This window comes from Phoenix dactylifera, chromosome 12 (genome assembly GCF_051530095.1).
Source record: "Phoenix dactylifera cultivar Ajwa chromosome 12, Ajwa_hap1_PhDact_Kaust_v1.1, whole genome shotgun sequence".
Taxonomy (NCBI): Eukaryota; Viridiplantae; Streptophyta; class Magnoliopsida; order Arecales; family Arecaceae; genus Phoenix; species Phoenix dactylifera.
The window spans coordinates 30,749,645-30,764,625 of record NC_143201.1 but is presented as its reverse complement, the minus strand read 5'-3'; the positions used below and the strand labels follow the sequence as shown (position 1 = coordinate 30,764,625).

Sequence of the window (14,981 nt, the reverse complement as noted above, 5' to 3'; positions counted from 1 at the left end):
ATTTATGTTTCATTGTCATAAATAAATTGTCATCATTAGTACTGGATTGTTGAGGAGAACCAAATATTTTTTTCTCCTTATAGGCAAAAAGATTTTCTTGTATGGTATTAATTATACCATCTAACTTGTCTTTGGGCATTCCCACCCACCATTTGTAAAGGGCATTCCTTTTTAGGACTGGAATATTGTCACAGTCAAATCCAGTGGATAGTGTCCACTTCCATATCCATAGAATTCTATTTTCGATGAAATACATCATGGGGCAAGTACCAGTACATATCTGGTCATCTGTCATTTTATTAATAGTTGGATGATTATCCACCCATTCTTCAAAGAAATTAAGTATTTCTTTGGGTAATATCTTTATATCGGGGCCGAAGAATGTCCACCATTTGTTGAACCAACCCGGAATAGGTTTGGTTAAGACATCAGGATGTACCTGCATAAACCAAGAGTGTTTTCTCTTGGGATTCTCATAAAAAAAAGATTAGTAAAAGCCTCGATGTAGTCCCAATAAGTTGCTGTGACTTCATGGCCATATTTTTTTTATCATTATTAGCCTATTGGGATCCAATCCCCATTCTTGCGGCTGCATAATCCTGCAAATAGTACATTTACTATAATTGATATAATTATTTATATTATTATTATGAAAATTATGAGTAATTTCTACAGATTCAGTGAGGAGTAATAATTTCTCCATCATCTGTCTGTCCTTGCCATCCATTGAAGGATATCCTTCATCGTCAAAGTATTTTTGACGTATACACCACGGATCTTCCATCTGCTGAATATCATTCTGACCCATGTACATGATAATTTGCTCCCAATGATTTTGCAAAAATGAGGTGTCAATAGTACTTTCTTGAAGCACCTCTTTCATCGTTGGTCTAGATGATGATGTAGAAGAGAGATTTTCTCTTACAGCATTTTGCTGCTCAACTTTCTTTTGTTTTTGCTGATTTAAGTAGGTTGCTAGGTTCACCATTTGTGGTACCCTCTCTGGCTGTCTATGAAACAACAAATTCGTCGTATTCATGGGAAGTGCATTGGCACTGCGTCCCCTGTTTTCTCGAGAAGAATTTCTTCCTCGAGCATACGTTCCTCTGAGAGGAATCATCCCTGTAAAAACTCTCGTGTTAGAAAGTCTGGAAGAGAATTCTCTTCAGATTTAATATATTCAATATTAAAATCAAAAACAGACAATTGTGCCTGCCATCCAGCAAAGATTTGCTTGGATACTAAATTTTTTATATCCTTTTCTATGATCTGTTTTGCTGCTGTACAGTCTATCCTCAACAAGAATTGTTGATTTAACAGATCACTCTGAAACTTTAAAATACATTTAACTATTGAAAGCATTTCTTTCTTAATAGTAGAATACTTCATTTGAGTGGGACTCCATTTTCCAGAAGTAAATCTTACAAGTATCTCTTTATTGCTATTTGGATCTAATTGCTTTAAAATTCCTCCAAATCCGATATCAGGCAAGGTTAGACTACAGGCCTTTGACAGCTCAGGACATCTGGAGCCCCCACATTGCTTCGGCAGCTCCTTATATGGTTTTCTTCACCTGAGAACCCCCACCCCCAAGTTTTCTCGATGTCAATTTTGATGGCTCTGTCTTGGATGGAGGCAGGAGGTGAAGGGCCGGTTTTGTCATCAGGAGCTCGAGTTCGAGTGTGGTGGCAGTGGGGGGTGTCAGATCTTCGACACCTCGATTCCAGGAGCGGAGTGCTGCTTCATCTAGATGATCAGTGGCCAAAGGTGAGTCATCAGGAGAAACCATGAACCAGAATAGAAGAGCTTGCCCCACCCATGAGTAAATATTTCGTAGTAGTCTCATTAGACCGTACATCTCTCTTGGTATATCCCGATCTATTTGTTTCTGCGGAGGAGCAAAGAAAGGTTAAGCAAGAAATTCTATCCTTGAAGTTCAAGCTACGAGCGGCTTAGATGGGATTGCGTTTTGCGCGGCACGTGCTTTAGGCGACCTTCATTCTCTTGGAGGGTGATTCAGCCACAATGATCGACTAGGTCCGACGGGGCACGAGTTGGGATGAAGGTGTTCATCCCCTGCTCCGTGATATTTGGTTGATGGTGAGGGAGGGCATTACATTTCAGACTATGCATGTATATCATGAGGCTAACGGGGCGGCGAACTGGGTGGCAGCATATGTAGCGAGCCACTTAGGAGGCACCCTGTGGGTTGGGGAGGGTGAGATGCCTGTTGTATTACGAGATCTTTTGTCTGCCGATTCTATTAGGTGTATTCGTACTCGTGATGTATGAAATACCCATTTCAACAAAAAAAAAAGGATTGATAGTTATAAAAATAATTAATTATTAAATAGAAAGTATCATCCTAACTATTCTGTTTAATGATAGGATTGAGATTTAAATAAGTAAAATAAACCGTAACTGCATAACAGAATTGAATGTTGTACCCTGGTGGTTCAGTGTTTGTTATCCAAGTAATATGCCACAAGTACGGTTCTACGCATGGGAACAAAATTATTTTGGGACAATATTTTACTGGAATTTACCAGATATCTAGATCTGAATTCGGAAAATCTTTAGAATCTGAATCAAGTTTTAGATCTGGCAAGATTTATCGGTAAGTATCCGGGTCCAATTGGATACTAGAATTTGTATCTGAATCCAATCCAAACTGAGTATGGTTGGAAATTATCCAACCTGTTTTCGGCCCTATCCTTTGGACTTGTTACCTTACTGTTTTGGTTTTCTGGTGATTTGCCTGGAGAAGGAATTGGCAAACTTTTTGTCAGTGTCATCAACTGGAGACTTAATCAAGGATGTTGAGTGCTATCAACTTGAGTGGTATCATGGGCTCTAAGTAAAGACCAAGATATTTCAATTTCTTGCTTTCTTCATTTAGTTTTGACTCTTGGATTGCTTGTATTCATTTCAGTACCCATGAAATGAATTAATAGTCCCTGCCATCTTCTCTTTCAAAAAAGAAGGCTAAAAATTTCTGCTTTAGGTCTTCAAGTGAGTTATAGATCTAAAGAAGAGTTTTTAAAGAAAACAACGTGCTAGTTCTATAACAGAAATTGGGATCACAAATTTTATATTTCTGTATGAAACAAAATTTGTGAAGCAAGGGAAGGATATGAGAGAGAGAGAATGAGGGTCAAACCTGGCCTAAAGCAATCCTTTCTTTCAACAGCCACATACAATGCTTTCATCCAGCAACCTCTCTTACAAGCAAACTAGGATTCTTCAAATTGGAAAGTACCTAGAGAAATCAGCTACCACCTATTCATTTCACTCCAATTAAAATCCCTAGAACCAATGCTTTAAATTTTATCTAATATTTTCTAGCTGGACACTGATGAGACCTAACTAAAACTCCTAAATGAAAAGTCATGTATGCTGTTCACTTTTCACAGTATTGTAGCATGCACAGTGCCAAACAGTAGATTCGTTTTCTTACAAAGAAACGCTTCAATTAATTATTAAATACTAAAACAATTCAAAATAGTTGTCTTTTTTTTGTCATCTTGACCTCCAAATAGCAACCAATCACAACATATGCCATGAATATGGACCCAAAGAAATGCTCCAGCATCATTTGCTTCTGTTATGCTTACCTAGTCCTCAAGATCATATCCCTCAAAATTTTGATCGACCATTCTGAGTCTTGAATATTGGATGATAGAGGCCTATGTAAAACATTCTCCCTATCACTTCACTAATCATTTGTTGTGGTGCCCGACAATTGGTAACTACGAATCTCTTGATAACTTGATTGATAGTGTTCACCAAGGAAACTGCAGAATTAGTAACAATCATATCTTCAACGTGCTTTGATACAGTTATAGCTCTATATTGGTGTTGCTTTCAGCAATTAGAAATTCCTTTAAAATTGTTTCTATAGAGCCTTCAATCTTCTTAACCAGATTTTTTAAGCTGGTGCATTTTCAATCTTAGCATCTAAATTTGAAGGATGAGCACTTGCATGATTTTCAATGTATAAATCCTCGCTTTCAGCTGAAACATTCTCACTGCCATAAGATAGGCCTTCATCTGCATCAGTGCACTGCAGAATGCCTAAGGTTATAGCACATGCTTGCAACATAGCTTGGATGTGAGATGATTTTTGATAGATGTCATATCATCATGCATGTGGTCAGAACCTTCTTCTCATATTTGATATGCTGGGGAGAGCATCAGTCTTGGAACTTAATTTATAATCCAAAAACATGATGGAGAGAGAAAAAAATAAAGATGGAAAGAAAGGCAGAGAAAGGTAGGGTCCATCAGTTCTAACGCCAAAATTGATGTAGGACAGATTAATGATGGCTTACAGGCATAGCTGGACCTGTGGAAGGGATTAGACAAGGGTTTAGGTCAAGACATTTCCCTGCTGTCCTGTTATAGAAAATAGGACAGAAAAAGATCGAGGAAGCACAAAATTTCTGTTTTAGGTTTTTAGATGAGATATATGTCCACAAGTTTTTCAGGAAAACTTGTCATGGGGGTGCTTCATACTTGTCCTATAACAGAAATTTGGATTGCAAATTTTATAGATATAAAAAAAAGATGGAAGTAACGTTTAGAAAGAGCAAAAACAGTGATTGGAGATGTTAAAAGAGAGATCAAAAAGAAGAGGATGGTGGTGTGTAAATAGTTTAGAGGTGTAAGCTGTTTGTACATCAAAAATCATGTGATTTAGAGACTCCAGCTCATGCATCAAGTGATGTTTAACTAGTTTAGAAGTAATAGATTACGTCCAACAGCTCAAATCATTGATGTAGAACCTTCATCATTCAATATAGATCTAAACAGATCTGAGTGGAGATCCATTCAAGCATAGCTAAGTCTATCTAAATCATATGAAAGAAAAAACAGATGGATCATAGAATGTCGTACCAGTCCAAACTGGGCGGTACAGAGCATACCGTACTGGTTCGGTACTGGTATTTGGTACGGGTGGCATACCAGTATTCGGTACGCTAAAAAAAATTGTATCATACTGACACTGTGTTAGTGTGGCACCGATACGGGGTCTGATACCGAGACAACGAACCTTGAGATGGATGACAATCTTCTTTTCTTCAATAAAATTCTACGGATGGCTTGATGATGTATTGAACGGACAGATGTGGCACAAAATGTATCTTCAAATTGAGACTGTGATTCTAGCCTATATTGCACATAAACTGACGGTCAAAAATCCTTCAAGGCTGGTCCTATCGTTTTGTCTGTTGCATCCTCCTTCTATATGCATCTAGTCATTTTCAATCACTACAACATCAGGTGCGCTCTTCTAAGAACTCGACCTTGTTGAGTTGGAAAAGGACCTAACAAGTCATCTTTGCCCAAACTGACAAGTTCCTCAGCTATCCTCAACTCATAAAAATATTCGTGGCCTTTTGTGCCACAACCTGCAACAATTTTCCTCCGTCTTTCTATAAGCTAGCAACTCCTCCCCCTCATATGTAGATATGGGTCTAGCTCCATGGTCATCATCTAGCGTAGCATAGGTGAACTCTACCTATCTAGTAAATGGATTGATCCCATGTGCTTCATCGTCTCCTTCACCCTGACTATCATGATCATCAGATCTATGATCACTCGTGCTATCACTGTCGCCATTGCCATTATCATGAGATGATCTAGGCAATTCAGGATCTGAAAGCTTGGGTCTCTTTATCGTCATCTCGAATCTGCACATCATCAATTGCCTCTACTGGATCATTTGCTGCCTTCCCCTTTGTTTTGGATTTCCCACGCCTCTTCTCAACCACACCTCTCGAGCTCTAACTGATTTTTTACATGTTGACTTGCTCTACCTCCACTACTAGTCTCGATGCCTTGGCTATCTCTAGAGGCCCCTGTGTCATGTCTTGAACTAAACAATATGCAATCAATTTGTTGATCAGAATCCTCAGATCGTTTGCTACCTTATCCACCATCATCGCCTCTGGGTTTGCCATATCCCAATATCAAAATATTAGTAGGAGAAAAACAAGGGAAAGCTGATCTTGATCCCTAGACTTTAGGATGGAACCACTGTAGAGGTAGTTTACAATGAAAAAAGATCACTTTTCTTAGCTTTATTAAAACAAAAGCACTTAACTTAAAATGGAAATCCAGCAAGATGGGCAGGTCACCATAGAATAAGAAAAATAGCTAAGAACATCAACTAAGCCTCTGCGATTGATTGCCCTTTCATAATCTTGAATAACCAATGATCGCATTTGTTCCTTACAATCTGACAATTAAAGCTGGAATGCCCTTTGCTCATAATGATGTGGTCTTGATAATGCCACTTGATCGGGTAATGTTTTCTAATGCTAACGGTCTACCATGGGGAAACTCAGAGAAGGTGGAATCTAGTCCGTTGCTTAGTCAGTAATGGCTATTCTTGGACCATTAGATTTGATAGATGACTTGCCTCCCTCCTTTCTTGCCCCTCCTTTCTTCTCTTATGTTAATCTCCCAAGACGTAAATCTCTATTCTTTTCCTCTCTTCTGTTCCTTTCTTTCTTTTTGCAGAAACATAGTGCTCAATGGCTCGCTCTTTTCTCCTCTATTTTTATCTCTTGGCTCTCTTCCTTCTCACCATGGTGATGCCATCGACTAGGCAAACAACGATGGTCATGGCTATGCAGGTGGTGCCCATGCGCTAGCGATGATGGACGAAGGGACCTCCATGGTTGGAAAGGAGGCAGAGGCCCTAGGGTAGGTTAGGTCTCCAATGTACCTGAATCCAAAATAGTTGCCAAAATTAACTAATTGAGACGGTTAGAGTTTTATTTTAATTAAAGAGTTAAAGCATTAAATTATTTTCTAAACCCTAAACCCTAAACCCTAATCCCTAAAATTCTAAAACCCTAAACCAAAATTCTAAACTCCTAAAACTCCAAACCCCGAATTCCGAACCCTGAACCCCAAAACTTCAAACCCCAAACTCCAAACCCAAAACCCCAAACTCCAATCCTTCAACCCTAAATCCTAAACCCTAAACCCCTACTCCTAACCCCAAATCCCAACCCCATAAACCCCCGGTCCTCAAAACTCCAAAATCCTAACCTCCAACCCTAAACCCCCAATCCTAAACCCCAAAAGATCCTAAACACTAAAAATTCTAAACCCTAAACTCTAAATTCTAAACCCTAAACTCTAAATTCTAAACCCTAAACTCTAAAATCCTAAAAATCCTAAACCCTAAAACTCTTAAACCTTAAACCCTAAATCCTAAAATTCTAAATCTTATACCCTAAACACTAAATTCTAAACTCTAAACCCTTACTTTTTGCTCCTCTCTTTTTTTGACTATGCTTATTGCTCCTCTCCTCTCCCTAGCATAGTGCCCTCGTCTTGATCTCCCCTCCAAATGTTCCTCTCTTCGACACTAATCTCTTTGCTGAGCTTTTTTGTCAATACGTACTCTAAATAGTCCTGTTTCTCTCTTATGGTGGCTTCCTCAACCCTATCAGACTTAGGCTACCTAACTTTGGCACCGAGGAACTCTCTATTGGATTTGATGTTAGATAATGATGGTAAGCCTAGGTGGATGGTGTTACTGGTCGATTTTTAACCTTGTTCATCCATTGTTGTGTTTTTATCTTTATTTTTCTCCACTAGGTGAGTACTTAGGCAATCGAGTCCATTATAAGGTTTGTCCCTAGCATCATCTAGGGTTTTTTGTGGATTTTGTGAATTCATGTGGATTTATGTGTTTCATTCATCTTTGGTGCACAATCTATAGATTTATGATTGTCCCTAGCATCGCAGGTAGCATCACCATTGATGCCAATAAAATTTTTTATGGTATCTTGGTTGGACTCATCAATTTTTGGTGCTAGATCAATGGATCGAGGGTTTGACCGTAGAATGTATATGGATTATGGCTTAAATCAATGACCAACTATGTAATACTTATTTGTTATAGAACAAAGAAGAGGGATATCTAGTTTTGATTCTTCTATAAACTATGCAAGACACTAAATAGGTACATCAATATATTTTTATATTTTCTTTTGTATCTTTTATTCCTTTTATCTTAAAGAAATTTATATATATTATTTAAACTTGAACATTTGAAGTTCATTTTTAATTTCTATTGTGGCATGGTATGGTCTTTTTCATCTTTTGCTATTGTCTTTATTATAGTTATCATTGTTTCATAAATTTGAAGAAAATAAGATGATAGTACTATTTTTATTATGCTTTTGTTTTTAATATATTATTATTATTATAGTACCAAAATTTGTTAAAAAATACTAATAGTTTTTATTTTTATATATAATTTTTATATATTTTTACATAAATAATAATAAGTAATATATTTATTATATCCTCGTGATGTTATGATTCAATCCAGGTTGACCTGATGGTTGAATGAGTGACTCATGATCCAATTTTTTTCCAATTCAGTGAACGGTCCAGTTTTCAAAATCATGCCACCAGTAAGAGACTCAAAGAAATGAGCAAATAAAAATGCTTCGTAACTAAAAATATTGCTCAAAAAGTCCCTCCACTGGTGTGGTGAATTATGATTGCTCTCTAGTGTCGTGAAGTGTGCCATAAAGTGAAGCAAAGTAATGGGCGCAAGACGGCTGAATGGCATTTTTGAGTGATTCCTCGTCCAGAATGAAAAAAGGGAAATAGGACAAGAAATCAAGGGAGAGGATGATAAATAAAAAGAAATTAAGAAAAAACAGTTATAGATTATTTTGCCATTGCTAAAGGAGTGGAAGATTTGGATTATTTTATCTATAATAATTCATGAATAGCTAGCATACAAGTGATGCAGGAATCCCATTTATCCATAACATCAAAAATGTTCGATGCATTGACCATTAAAATTAAGAGTCCATACTAGTAGAGTTGTTAGGTGTCCACAATGATTATACTTGAAAACCTGAATGTGCATGAGTTAGGCTATAACATGGAATGGCGGAGATGGAGAGAAGGGTTCGGATCTAAATTAATCATATTCAGTTAAAAAAGCACTCTCAAACCATTACCTTATCCATTCATAATCAGATTGAAAAAAATAAATTCATGCCAAATCTATTTATTTTAAATAAATTTATACCTACCTATCAACTCATTTAAATTTTAACTCTTCAACCAAATATATAACTGAAAAATAAAGCAGAGAATGATATTCAAAGTTCACAAATAAGAAAATCAAATTTAACTTATCATGTATCATCATAATTACAATACATTCAGCAATTTAATAATATGTGATGAAGTAATTAACAACAAAGAACTAAAACATCATTTCATATTAGGAAATGCCATGGGGCCCTATCAATATAAAATATTTTTATAAAAAATACTTTTATAAAAATATCACATAAAAATACTATAGAATTGTTAATTTTATTAGGTCTGGAAGCTGATTAGTTCCCAGCCGGATAACTCTATTTAGTTTGAGGGCTAAATCCAAACCCACCTTTATAACCGGGTTGATTTCCAGTCAACATAGAACTAACTCGACTGAAAAATAAATTTTATTCAGATGACTCTGTGCCGGTTGGCAGATCCACGTCAAATTTTATTGTCCCTAGCTGAGGCCTGCAAGGACTGAATCCTCTTTTCATTGAAGTCATATATAGTCGGAACCAAAAATACTCAATGATGGAAACCATTTCTTTAATGATAGAATGGTTTTGAAAAATCACTGAAAAGAGAGGAATGTTCTAATTCTCATAAAACAACCTTCGGTACTTTCTTGGTGGCTTTGTTTCCACCAAAATATCACCACTGAACAGAAGGCTGGAAAAAGTTTCAACAATGGATGCTAGTGTAAGTTTCAACAAAAGTTGATTTGTATATCACAAAATAACTATCCAAGGGCATAAACCATATGATCAGCAAGCTCCTTTCCCACAACTTTCACGTATCTGTGAAGCTGCATTTCTAGCTCAGCAATATGCCCCTCCTCTATTGGGCCAAATACTCGCTGAAGGTCCTAATTAAAGCGGAAAAAAAAGACAGATTAGGTCAAGCTGTATTTATGAAATCAGAGAGCTTGGCAGATATTGACAAAAACCATTATTCCCTGCTTAGGGTGCTACTAAAATTATAAGCAATAACCTAACTAATATTTGCTTATTTATCACTTCAGTCGGGTCATTTATGGATGACCCGTCTAACCCTTGCTTATTTATCACTATAACTGGGTCATGTTTAGAGCTGATCATGGGCAGAGATTGGGCACAGAAAGATCATATTTTAAATAGGCCCGGTCTGAAGCTCGATTAAAAATGAATAGAGTTTAAGCCTGAGGCCCGATCTGCAATCAGCTATAGTCATGTTGTAGGAGGTTGCTTGTGATAACGATCCAGCCAACCCTTGTTCGCTTCTCACCATAATTAGGTCGGGTTGTGGCGCATCGCTTAGAATAGGGGTGTTAGCCACCTCAGCCCGCCAAGCCAAGATTCAGCAAGTTTGGCCGAGGCCAACCTCGGCCAAGAGCAACGCCCGGGCCAAATCCACTGCTTGGAGGTCTGCCCAAGCAGTGGCCAGCACTCCCAGCTCACGGCGCAGCCCCGCGCAGGCCATGCCCAGCGCCTGCGCGAGGTTCTGCGCCCTCTGCAGCAGCAGCGCAGCCAGCGGCGCACGCACCAGCCAGCGCGCGCACCCGCGCGCACCCTCGCGCGCACGCCCGAGCGCCCGCTCGGGCACCCGGCTGCGCACGGCCCCCAGGCCGCGCGCACGACCACGCGCCAGCCCACGCCCGCCCGGCGCGCCCCGCGCCCTGCGCCCGCGCCCGCCCGGCGCGCCCCGCGCCCTGCGCCCGCGCCCGCCCGGCGCGCCCCGCGCCCTGCGCCCGCGCCCGTGGCCGCCCGGCGCGCCCTGCGTCCGCCCCGCGCCCTGCGTCCGCGCCCGCCCGGCGCGCCCAGCACCATGCGCCCGCGCCCACCTGGCGCGCCCGGACCTCACCAGACAGGAAGTCGGCCAGTACACGGCAAGGCCGCCTCTCGCCAGCAGTTGGCGCCCGCGCAACAGTGGGTTGCGCGCACGCCAAGCATGGGCATGAGCTCGAGCGGCAGTCAAGGGCACCAGCCCATGCGTGCGCACTTGGGCACACACGCACCAGGAGGCACAGCAGGCGCAAGGCACGATCAGACCTGCATTCGGCCGAGCGCGCCACAGCCAGACAAGCCCAAGGGCAGCGCACGGGTCGGGCCCAACCAAGGACACAGCAGAGCAACCGAACCCGCCCACATTGGGTCCGGACCAGCCAGCGCACGAGCGCCCGAATGCCAAGGATGGAAGGCTACGGTCAGCTCGACTCCGCACGCACCTGAGGACACATGGCAACCATCCGCCGACCAGGCGCCCAGCCAAAGAAGGAAGGCAACAGTCAGCCCGACCCCGCGCGCGCTAGCAGACACATGGCAACCATCCGCCGACCAGGCGCCCAGCCAAAGAAGGAAAGCCACGGTCAGCCCGACCCAGCGCGCGACCGAGGACACATGGCAACCATCCGCCGGCCAGGCGCCCGGCCAAAGAAGGAAAGCAACTGTCAGCCCAGCCCAGCGCGCGCCAAAGGACAAGTGGCAGCCATCAACGCCCAAGCGCAAACAAGGAAAACTTTCAAAAGATTGCGCCCGGCCAAACCCAGCAAGCAGGGACACTTGGCAGGCTGCCAAGCATCAGCGCCGAGCCAAACCAGGGAAACGCACGCGCAGAATCCATGGAGGAGCCTGCAGGCTCTTCCATGGCAATCCAACCCGGGATGACACGGGCGGCCAGGATGCAACAGGCCGCCAGATGAACGCGCGCAAGGAAGACACACCAGCAATCCAAGGGAGCTCGAGCCAAAGCAGCAAGGCATGGCAAACTAGGAAGCCTATCTCGGCACAACAGGAAGCACAGCCAAACCGCCCAGCGCAGCAACCAAATCAGGCTGCGCACGGGCAGATGGCAGCATCAGCAGGCGCCACATGCACAAGCCAAGCCAGCAGCCAATCCCGAGCGCCCAACACATTTCAGCACATGGCCTAGCCAAGGGCCAAGTTTGGTCAGGCCATTGCGGCCGAAAAGGAAGCTCTTCATCATTTGAATTTAGTCCAAAAATAAGCCAAGGCAGTCGGCCATTAAAAGGAGCCATTAGGGCCCTTTGAGAGGTATCTCTTAGACTTTGATTTTCCAGCATAAGTGTCAAGGGTTGTACCCCTTTGTATTGTCGGCCGAAAGGCTTGGGCTAGGGCGGGGAACATCAGCCCCCCTAGATTGTTCTTAGGCAGTGCAAGGTCCCTTCCCGACCTTTGCCAAGAGTCCTTTGTATTCCGTTGTTTAGTGGAATGAAGTCAAGTTCCTTTCAACATTGAGCCCCATCATTGATTTCTTCCCACCGCCGGCAGCCCAAAGGCAAGCACACGGCGTGGTTCCACAGCAACAAGAAGGAAGAGCGATACCCACCAGCAAGTCGGTCCCAAGGCAATCCGCCAACACCATCTTCAACCTTCGGACGCTTGGGCCGGGGATCGGGACCACAACCCCCAGGTACCCAACAAGGGGACACCCTAACATTCACGTGCATCGTTTTAAGATCTAATGATGGGATCATCAATTCAGTTGATTTAGATTTTTAATAGGAATTCTTTTTATTGAAATAAAAGAAGACATGAGGAAAATTTTAATCATGGTTTTGTCTATCCTTTTAAGTGGTACCTAGGAGTAATACAATGTGTTCCATTACATTTTATCTCATTCCTGAGGTGGCTTTTTGTTCCAAAGGCATAGTTATCATAGCAAGAATATGGTGGTTGTCATGGTTTGCAATTGTCATATTGATGTTTGTATTTCTATTTATTGTATGATCTCATGACATAGCGTGCTTGGGTCCACAAACGTGCAAGGCGAAATTTCCTGATGCCAACAAACACTAAAGTCTAAAAGGAGCCATAGGAATTTTAATGTGTCTATCCGTATATTGACAACCTTAGTACTAAATGGATGGTACACATTATAGATAGATTAATATAGTATACTAATAATTAAAATGATAATAGTTATGTCAAGTTAAAAGGGATTTGCTTTATAATCGATCTTTTCTATGTACTTATTTTAAAAAAGGTCTTCAACTTAAAACATCAAAATTTATGTGACATTTATGAAAGTGATTTTAAAGCATGATGGTTGTAAGCACCAAAATGCCACTCTGTTATATCCCTAAACATCTCTAGACTGGAGGTGAGATCCAATTCGTGGGTTTAGTGGAGGGTCTTTCTAGACAAGTTTCATTCTGCTCCCAGGCAAACTGGAAGGCACTTGTGACCATTTGAGGATATAATAGGTACAATAACATTAAAATTATCTTGCATCATGAAATGCTTATTGATTTACCATAACTTAATAATAGATCCCATAAAATACTTGCCACAAAAAATGGTTATAAATATTATATTTAATTTTGTTTAAGGACTAATATGTCCCTTGCAAGCATAGTGGTACAAATAGGATACATATGCTATTATGAGATAAGCTTTAGGATGATAACAGAGATGTGGGATTTGTTCAAAAGAAATTGTTGTATGTATTTCACCAACGCATTTAAGACTGACAATGAAAAAAAAACAATTTTTGAAAACCAAATCTGGTGAGAAAGAACTTAGTTTGTGCATGAGGACATGTGAAAGTCTGTTCGATAAACTTTATGCATTATGAAATAAATAAACCATGTCTTCTAATTGCAAAAAAATCCATTGCTTAAATCTCCCATGATTCTCTTAGAAATAATTGTCAATGCAACAGTTGAAACATGCAAGTTGGGTGTGTTCGAATAATAAATAAAAAATAAACATGAGCATTTATACCTTTCAGTCCCAAGTACTTGCATCCAAGATTTGATTGTGGCTTTTGAATGACAAATGGATCAAACAAATTAATCTAACATTTATTGAAGTAAAACCTATGATGTTCAAAGAAACAAATACAATGCAAGCATTTCTTCTTTCTATCATTTTCTTCCTCAAAGTCATTCTTTCATAGCTGGTTGGCAATTAACAGCCTTGTTAGCCAACAACAAAAGTATACCAACTCTAATTCTGTTTTCATAGGTGTCTTGTGCTTGTAGAAAGTAAGTAATTGTTGGTTGGACATGGTGAAAAAAAAAAACAGATGGAGAGGTAGGTGTCATGTGGGTTCTTTTTACCCTTATGAAATGGAGGTCCAAACATGCAGGGGATCAAAAGCTGTAGCAGCTAGGCTTGCACTTAAAGTTAGGAAAGCTGTTGAGGTTAAGAGAGTGGGAGGGCATCAAGAGTGACACCTCTTAAGAGAGTGGGAAGTCCAGAATTTTTTGAAAGCTGTCGACTTTGCATGTTCGGACTCTCTTCTCGTTTTTCAAGAGCCTGATTTTTTGGATAGTGTCTAAATGCTTAGTTTGTTCTTCGGTTTTTATTGAAATATGAAATTTTGTAGGAACCTAGCTATAACATATATGATATGAGAAGTGAGCAGATTTGTTTGGGTTCTCCAGTTTCTTTTTGGCTATTGATTGAGGGCCAATTCACACAATTGTTAGTCTTGTGGGTAAGGTTGGATGTGTATACATACATCGATGGACCTGCCACTCAAATCAATTATTAAAATAATTTGTAAAAGCAAGTTAAGCATTCTCAGTATTAGGGGTATGTTTCTTGCACTTTTGTCTGGGTTATGAAAGGTGATTACATTATTTTCTGGTGAAAAGGAGGATGCTTTGTGCTGAAGCACAAGGGTTTGGGCTAACTTACTCAATTGGGGTTTTTGGATGAGTGTTGCATGGCTATTGGCATAAGAGAAGGCCAAGTGTGTGAAATTGAGGTTACTTTTCCAAAATTCTAATTGTCACAACAACTAAAGTTCATACATGCCTAACCTACAAGTGAATTTACGTATGCTAATTTGGTTGGGTACATCTTGCAAATGCATTTGTTAAGACAACGCGTTAGTTCCTTGTGGGGGATAGCCATATCACTTAGTACTGTAATGGACTTGAT

General features: G+C 40.6%; 1 protein-coding gene across 6 annotated transcripts in view; it reads left to right on the top strand.

Annotated features, from left to right (window-relative positions):
* Window positions 1-14,981, top strand: part of LOC103705050 (putative ABC1 protein At2g40090) — a 44,323-nt gene that overhangs the window by 18,783 nt on the left and 10,559 nt on the right. The window lies entirely within an intron of this gene.